The 6,850-nt window shown below is 44.3% G+C and overlaps 1 non-coding gene across 1 annotated transcript; it reads right to left on the bottom strand.

Annotated features, from left to right (window-relative positions):
- Window positions 1-3,725: 3,725 nt before the first annotated feature.
- Window positions 3,726-3,845, bottom strand: LOC148165766 (5S ribosomal RNA). Its single transcript, XR_015771194.1, has one exon. It is a non-coding gene; the product is annotated as a 5S ribosomal RNA (ribosomal RNA).
- Window positions 3,846-6,850: the final 3,005 nt, after the last annotated feature.

Here is a 6,850-nt window from a genome sequence, read left to right as displayed (position 1 = left end):
ACGATGATTTAATTTTTTCAACGACGACGACGTCCTGGTGGTTTCGGGAACGTGCTCCGATCGTATATATCGACGTAGGGGCACCATCGATACAAATAAATGGCCCTTTTCAGGGCCACAATTATTTTCAAGAAACGAACGAAAGATTCGCTTGGACAATGCACATTCTGTTGAGGAGATACATACTTTCATTTGATTTTCTTGTCTATTCATTTGACTGTCGAAACAGTGTTATTACAAAGAATGATAAACTTTATTATATAATAATGTTTCAAATAGTCTCAGTTAAAAGAAAATTTAATGTGAAAGAAAAAAGCAAAAGTTTATCGTTTTATGTAAGTACGAATTTTGTGAATAAATCACATAACCTAACTTTTTTTTTTTTTTTTTTTTTTTTTCAATCTCAAAAAGTTGCATGCGCGAACGATAAATTTTCAATTCGTTGGAAAATAATTGTGGTTCTGAAAAGAACCGATTTTTTTTTTCTTCTTTTAACACCTTCGAAGATGAAGAATTTGTTAATTCTAGATGGTCGGATCGGATGGATGGATGGATGGAGGAAATTTAAGCCCTCTCGCCACGAATGCGTCTCGCCAATTGGATGTCTTTCGGCATGATGGTGACACGTTTGGCGTGGATGGCGCACAAGTTGGTGTCTTCGAAGAGGCCGACGAGATAAGCCTCGCTGGCTTCTTGAAGTGCCATCACGGCCGAACTTTGGAAACGGAGATCGGTCTTGAAATCTTGGGCGATCTCTCGGACGAGACGTTGGAAAGGCAGCTTGCGGATCAAAAGTTCAGTGCTCTTTTGATAACGACGAATCTCACGAAGGGCGACCGTACCGGGCCTGTAACGGTGAGGTTTCTTGACACCTCCGGTGGCGGGAGCGCTTTTTCTGGCCGCCTTCGTGGCCAACTGTTTTCTAGGTGCCTTGCCACCGGTAGATTTACGAGCCGTCTGTTTAGTTCTCGCCATCTCGGATATCGGATGAATCAAATGAAAAGAATTAACGTAGGTAGTGGCTTGCTTGCTTGCTTCGACCGAACGACCGACCGTACGTACGAACGTTCGAAAGTCAACTGAAAATTTTCGTCGCGCCAACGGCCGTTTTATAAACTCGATGAGTCATACGGCGACGCCATTGGTGGATTCGTTTTTAACGCGAGGTGGAGCTGCCGTAACTTATAAATAGTCCCGCGGAATGAAATTTTGACGTTAGTTCCATAACGAACTTGGTCGAAGCTACGTCGTTTTGTACGAAGAATTTCCTAATTTTATCAAGATGACCGGTCGTGGTAAAGGTGGCAAAGGATTGGGAAAAGGTGGCGCCAAACGTCATCGCAAAGTTCTACGCGATAACATCCAAGGTATAACGAAACCGGCGATCAGAAGATTGGCTCGTCGTGGTGGTGTGAAACGTATTTCCGGTCTCATCTACGAAGAAACCAGAGGTGTGTTGAAGGTCTTCCTCGAGAACGTCATCCGTGACGCCGTAACTTACACCGAACACGCAAAACGTAAGACCGTCACCGCCATGGACGTCGTCTACGCCCTGAAACGTCAAGGTCGTACCCTTTACGGTTTCGGCGGTTAATTTTATCATTTTATGACGTGTATCCGCATCCTCAGAGGAATAACAACAAACCCCCCGCAGGCAAGCAAACAAACAAACAAAAAAAAACGGTTCTTTTCAGAACCACAAAATAAATCAAACGAATTAAATATGTTGCTCAATTGTGTGTTTGTCTTCAAATCGAAATGAAAATCGTACGGAGTGAGTGATCATTTTAATTTGTGATCCAGGCGGCGACTTTGACAATTTTGACAGCAGTTTTAGGTTAGAATGACCATCGTTAAAAGAACGTTTTTGCCACGAAGAGTATATTTGAGGTTATGTCCAATATGGGGTAGAGTTACTCTCCTCAGACGTGACTTGAAACAAAATCTCATAGCAAATAAAACGATTGATTGTAGTATTACGGCTCACCGCTGACGACTGCTGCTGCAAGAAATTATCGAGACGGAGAGCACGTATAGGCGACCGGTGTGTGTGTGTATGTTCTTAACAGATTAATGTGCGAAATGTGAAGAAATTTACGACGAATCGGAATGTTTCTTGAATTAGATAATCAATAAATTATTATAGATAGAGTTGTCGAGTTCGTGCTTTAGTCGGGCATTGAATTTTTCTAAAAATTACGATGAAAAGTCGTAAAAATCATCTTTCTTGGTTGAATGTAATCGAAAATCTTCCGTTCAGTCTACGCTCGTATAATGAATTAATTGATCGGTTTAACTTTAAAATATCTAAAAGACTTTTTAACATGATTCTCATAGGTTGTTGTATTTTGGCGAAAAAATCAATTCGTTCGAGTTGAATTTTTGGCCCTGAGAAGGGCCGATGTGAAGATGGTTTTTATAAAAGTTTTTGTTTTTCGTTCGAGATGACGGCGGCGAAGAATTAAATTTAAGGCTTCTTTTCGGTCTTCTTGGGCAACAACACCGCCTGGATGTTGGGCAAGACACCGCCTTGGGCGATGGTAACGCCGGAAAGGAGCTTGTTTAACTCCTCGTCGTTCCTTATAGCCAATTGAAGATGTCTCGGAATGATACGGGTTTTCTTGTTATCTCTGGCGGCGTTTCCTGCCAATTCGAGAACTTCGGCGGCTAGATATTCCATTACGGCCGCCAAATAAACGGGAGCACCTGCACCCACTCTTTCGGCGTAGTTTCCTTTACGCAGAAGACGATGAATTCTGCCGACGGGAAACTGAAGTCCGGCACGACTGGAACGAGACTTCGCCTTTCCCTTCACTTTACCTCCTTTTCCTCTTCCGGACATGTTGTTATACGATATAAACAGCAAAACACCTACTGCGACTGACACGAAGCGCACTGACAAACGTACGGCTTGAAATAAATGCCGAACGCGGCGAAGGCTAGAAATTTATATGGTCGGTACAGCGCCATCTCGTTAGGGCAATGGTCGAACGACGAACTAAGGCGGAGCGCCTGTTTGTCGCTCGCTCGTTATAAATAGAGGGATTTTAGGTGTGCGGCGTTTTAGATCGAGTATACTCGTCGTAACGTGCACGTCGTGTCTGTCTCGTTTTCTGTTTTTAAACGTTTTTTTAACTCGACGACTAGAAGAGAATGCCACCCAAGACCAGCGGTAAGGCGGCCAAGAAGGCCGGAAAAGCTCAAAAGAACATCTCGAAGAGCGACAAGAAAAAGAAGCGCAGGAGGAAGGAGAGTTACGCCATCTACATTTACAAGGTGTTGAAGCAGGTCCATCCCGATACCGGTATCTCCAGCAAGGCTATGTCTATCATGAACAGTTTCGTGAACGACATCTTCGAACGTATAGCTGCTGAAGCCAGTCGCCTCGCTCATTACAACAAACGTTCGACCATAACCAGCAGGGAGATCCAGACGGCGGTGCGTCTTCTTTTGCCCGGTGAATTGGCGAAGCACGCCGTTTCTGAAGGAACCAAGGCCGTCACCAAATACACCAGTTCAAAATAAATCCTCCTCGAGCAGCTTGGAAGTTGGTTGGAAAAAAAAGAAAAAAAATCGGTTCTTTTCAGAACCACAAATTCAACTCGAACGAATTAAAAATTTTCGTCTTCATACTATATAAGTTCCTGAGAGAAAATATAAATAGTGAAAAATATATTTAAAAAAAGTTTGACATCAGAAATGTTAATAAAAAAAGAAAAGAGTAGAGACAACGGCACGCGGTGTTCCCAAGCGGTCACCCATCCAAGTACTGACCGCGCCCGACGTTGCTTGACTTCGGTGATCGGACGAGAACCGGTAGTTTTCAACGTGGTATGGTCGTTGCCTGGTAAAATTTTCCAAGATGGTACGTTGACGATTTTTTGTGATTGTTCGATCGTTTGGATGTGACATTTTTCGATGGTACACATGTCAGAAAATGTACAAGATTTAAAAGAAGAAAAAAAAAAAATTTTTTTTTGCGAGTCGTTTTTTAGTTTTTTTTTTGCGACAAAATGACGAAAAAAAAAAACTCGTATGAGGCGTTAAATTAAATTGTTCGTTTGACGATCTCAACGAGTCACTTGCGATTAACGTAATTTAAAATTTGAGAACTTACTTACTCACTTGCTTGCTTAGATGGAAATAGCACCCACTTGAAGTAAACGCCGACACGGACCGGAGATGAATAAACTCCGAACGGACGGGGTTAATTCATGAACTGACCGTAGTACGGTCGAAGGTTCGCCGCCGCCGCTACCTGCTTTCTTTCTTAGAACTGATAACAGAGTTGGTTTCTTTGTCTGTTCATTCATCGAAATTCCCACCACTCTGGCCGGGCCGGGCGGGGTGGGTGTGTGTTGTTTCATGATTTGTTCTCTTCTCGATTTATTCTTTTTCCGACGTCGTTCGATTCATAGAGATGTTTTCGTCGAAAGTGTGGTCGCGTTTACATTGCATTAAAATTTAATTTGTTCCAGTGCGACGATGAAACAAGAAAAAAGTTTCAAGTAAGTACGCACGCACGCACACCTACATATTTCATTTTTTAAATCTTTCGACGTTCGTAGTTTCTGCTCGAAATGTCGACTAATAGTAGGGAATGTTTTGTTGATTTGTTTGTTTTTCGTTTTTGAGAAGAACAAATGAAAATTTCGTTGGATTTCTGTCGACCGACGACCGACTGAAAATCCGCCGACATCGACGTAGTTTTATTTAGAGTGTCTGAAAAATGCAAACAATGCAAGATTTCCGTATTTTTGTTGGTTTGTGGTGTTTGGGGAGTTTTTTTTATGATTATAAAATGGTTTCGTCGAGAAAAATTGCTTCTTTCGCAATGAATTGGCAAGAAAAATTAAAAAACTCGTCCGTTCCCGTCGCTGGATGTTCGACGGTGGTCCGTCTGATTTTCCCTTTATTTTCGTAAAATTGACGAGAATTTCGCCGTCAAAACTGTTTTCGGTGATGTTTCGATGATGGGATTTCGTCGTGTGAGGTAATTTTTGAGGAAAAAATGTCGATTTTGCGAAAAAAGTCGTTCGAAAAGTCCGTTCGTCGTACAAATTCGTTTCTCATGGTCGAGTCCGAAATTGACATCGTTTTTTTTCCGACCTGTTCGTCAAGATCGTTTTCAAAAATCAACTCCTACGAAAGGCGAAGGTTTTATCTTCGTTCTTGAAAAAATTCGACCTTCTCGGACGTCATCTTCGACCGTTTGTGAATTTTTTTCCTACACTCTGCAGGTTCGTCGGTCGTCGCTCCGATCCGTGCTGCGTCTCTTTGCGAGGCGATTTTCGAAAAGATCGCACGTACTTTTCGACCGATTCGTTCGTGAAACTTGTAGAGGATGCTTCCAAGTTTGTCTGGTCGAAAGCGGAACTTTCCTGTTATTCGTGGAAAACGCGTAACGTCGGCGTCGAACTTGGATGTCATCTCCTTGTTTCGGAGGGTCTTTGTTCGAGTCGACGTTCGATCGGTCCTTGTTCGCTTTTGGAGGTCGGCTGGTCGTCCGGGAAAACTTGAGGTTATTCAGGAGGCCATCGCCGACCGAATCGCTCATGTTCCCGCACCCGGAGGCGGTGATCTTCGCGTAAAGAGAACGATGCCATCACGCGAAAGCTGTATTCGAGGCCCACTGAATTTTCTAACTCGACGAGAAGGCTCTCGTTTAGTCCGCGGTCCGCGCGTTTTCGAACGCGCCAACACTTTGACTTTGGCGCCCAATTCGTTCTGTAAAGTTCATTCGTTCTTTCACCGAAGAATAAGCCTACCTATAATAAAAAGAAAAAAACGCGCGCGCGATAGACGAAAATATGGCCGACGTAGAAAATCAAGCAGCTTCGACGGTCGCCGGTGCCACTTCCGGCTCCTCACCGGTGAAGAAGGAGAAGAAGCCCAAAAATCCGAGAAGCAAACCTTCTCATCCGCCCACTTCGGAGATGGTCACCAACGCCATCAAAGGCTTGAAGGAACGCGGCGGTTCTTCGTTGCAGGCGATCAAGAAATATGTCGCGGCCAACTACAAAGTCGACGCGGAAAAATTTGCGCCTTTCATCAAGAAGTACCTTAAGGGCGCCGTCGCATCCGGTTCGTTGGTCCAAACCAAAGGAAAAGGAGCTTCCGGTTCGTTCAAGTTGGCTTCTGCCGTCACCGGTGCAGCTAAGGCTCCGTCCGCCACGAAAAAGAGATCTGCCGCTGCGACCGCGTCGTCATCGGCGAAATCCAAGAAGACGGGCGTTGCTAAACGTTCCGTCGCGTCAGCGCCGACGTCCGCCGAAAAAGGATCCGCCTCAAAAGCCGGTAAGAAGGCCGCCCCCGCCGCTTCGGCCAAGTCTAAGAAAACTGCCGCCGAAAAGAAGAGCGTCGCCGTATCGAAGGCTAGAAAGGCTGCGTCCGCTCCCGAAAAGAAAGCCAGCGCCGCCTCCAGATCGCCCGTCAAACCCAAGACGCCATCGAAAGCGAAGAAATCCAACAAGGCCGGTCCAACCAAGAAACCGAAAGCGCCGAAACCGAAAACGGCCAAAGCCGTCACCGTCAAAGCGAAAAAAACCGCTTCACCCAAGAGAAAGAAGTGAAAAGTCGACGACGATGATTTAATTTTTTCAACGACGACGACGTCCTGGTGGTTTCGGGAACGTGCTCCGATCGTATATATCGACGTAGGGGCACCATCGATACAAATAAATGGCCCTTTTCAGGGCCACAATTATTTTCAAGAAACGAACGAAAGATTCGCTTGGACAATGCACATTCTGTTGAGGAGATACATACTTTCATTTGATTTTCTTGTCTATTCATTTGACTGTCGAAACAGTGTTATTACAAAGAATGATAAACTTTATTATATAATAAT

This window comes from Gnatocerus cornutus, unplaced genomic scaffold, assembly GCF_029298725.1.
Source record: "Gnatocerus cornutus isolate USDA-ARS CGAHR unplaced genomic scaffold, icGnaCorn1.1 ctg00000218.1, whole genome shotgun sequence".
Taxonomy (NCBI): domain Eukaryota; kingdom Metazoa; phylum Arthropoda; class Insecta; order Coleoptera; family Tenebrionidae; genus Gnatocerus; species Gnatocerus cornutus.
Note: the sequence above shows the minus strand (reverse complement) of the source record. Positions and strands in the feature narration are given on the sequence as shown.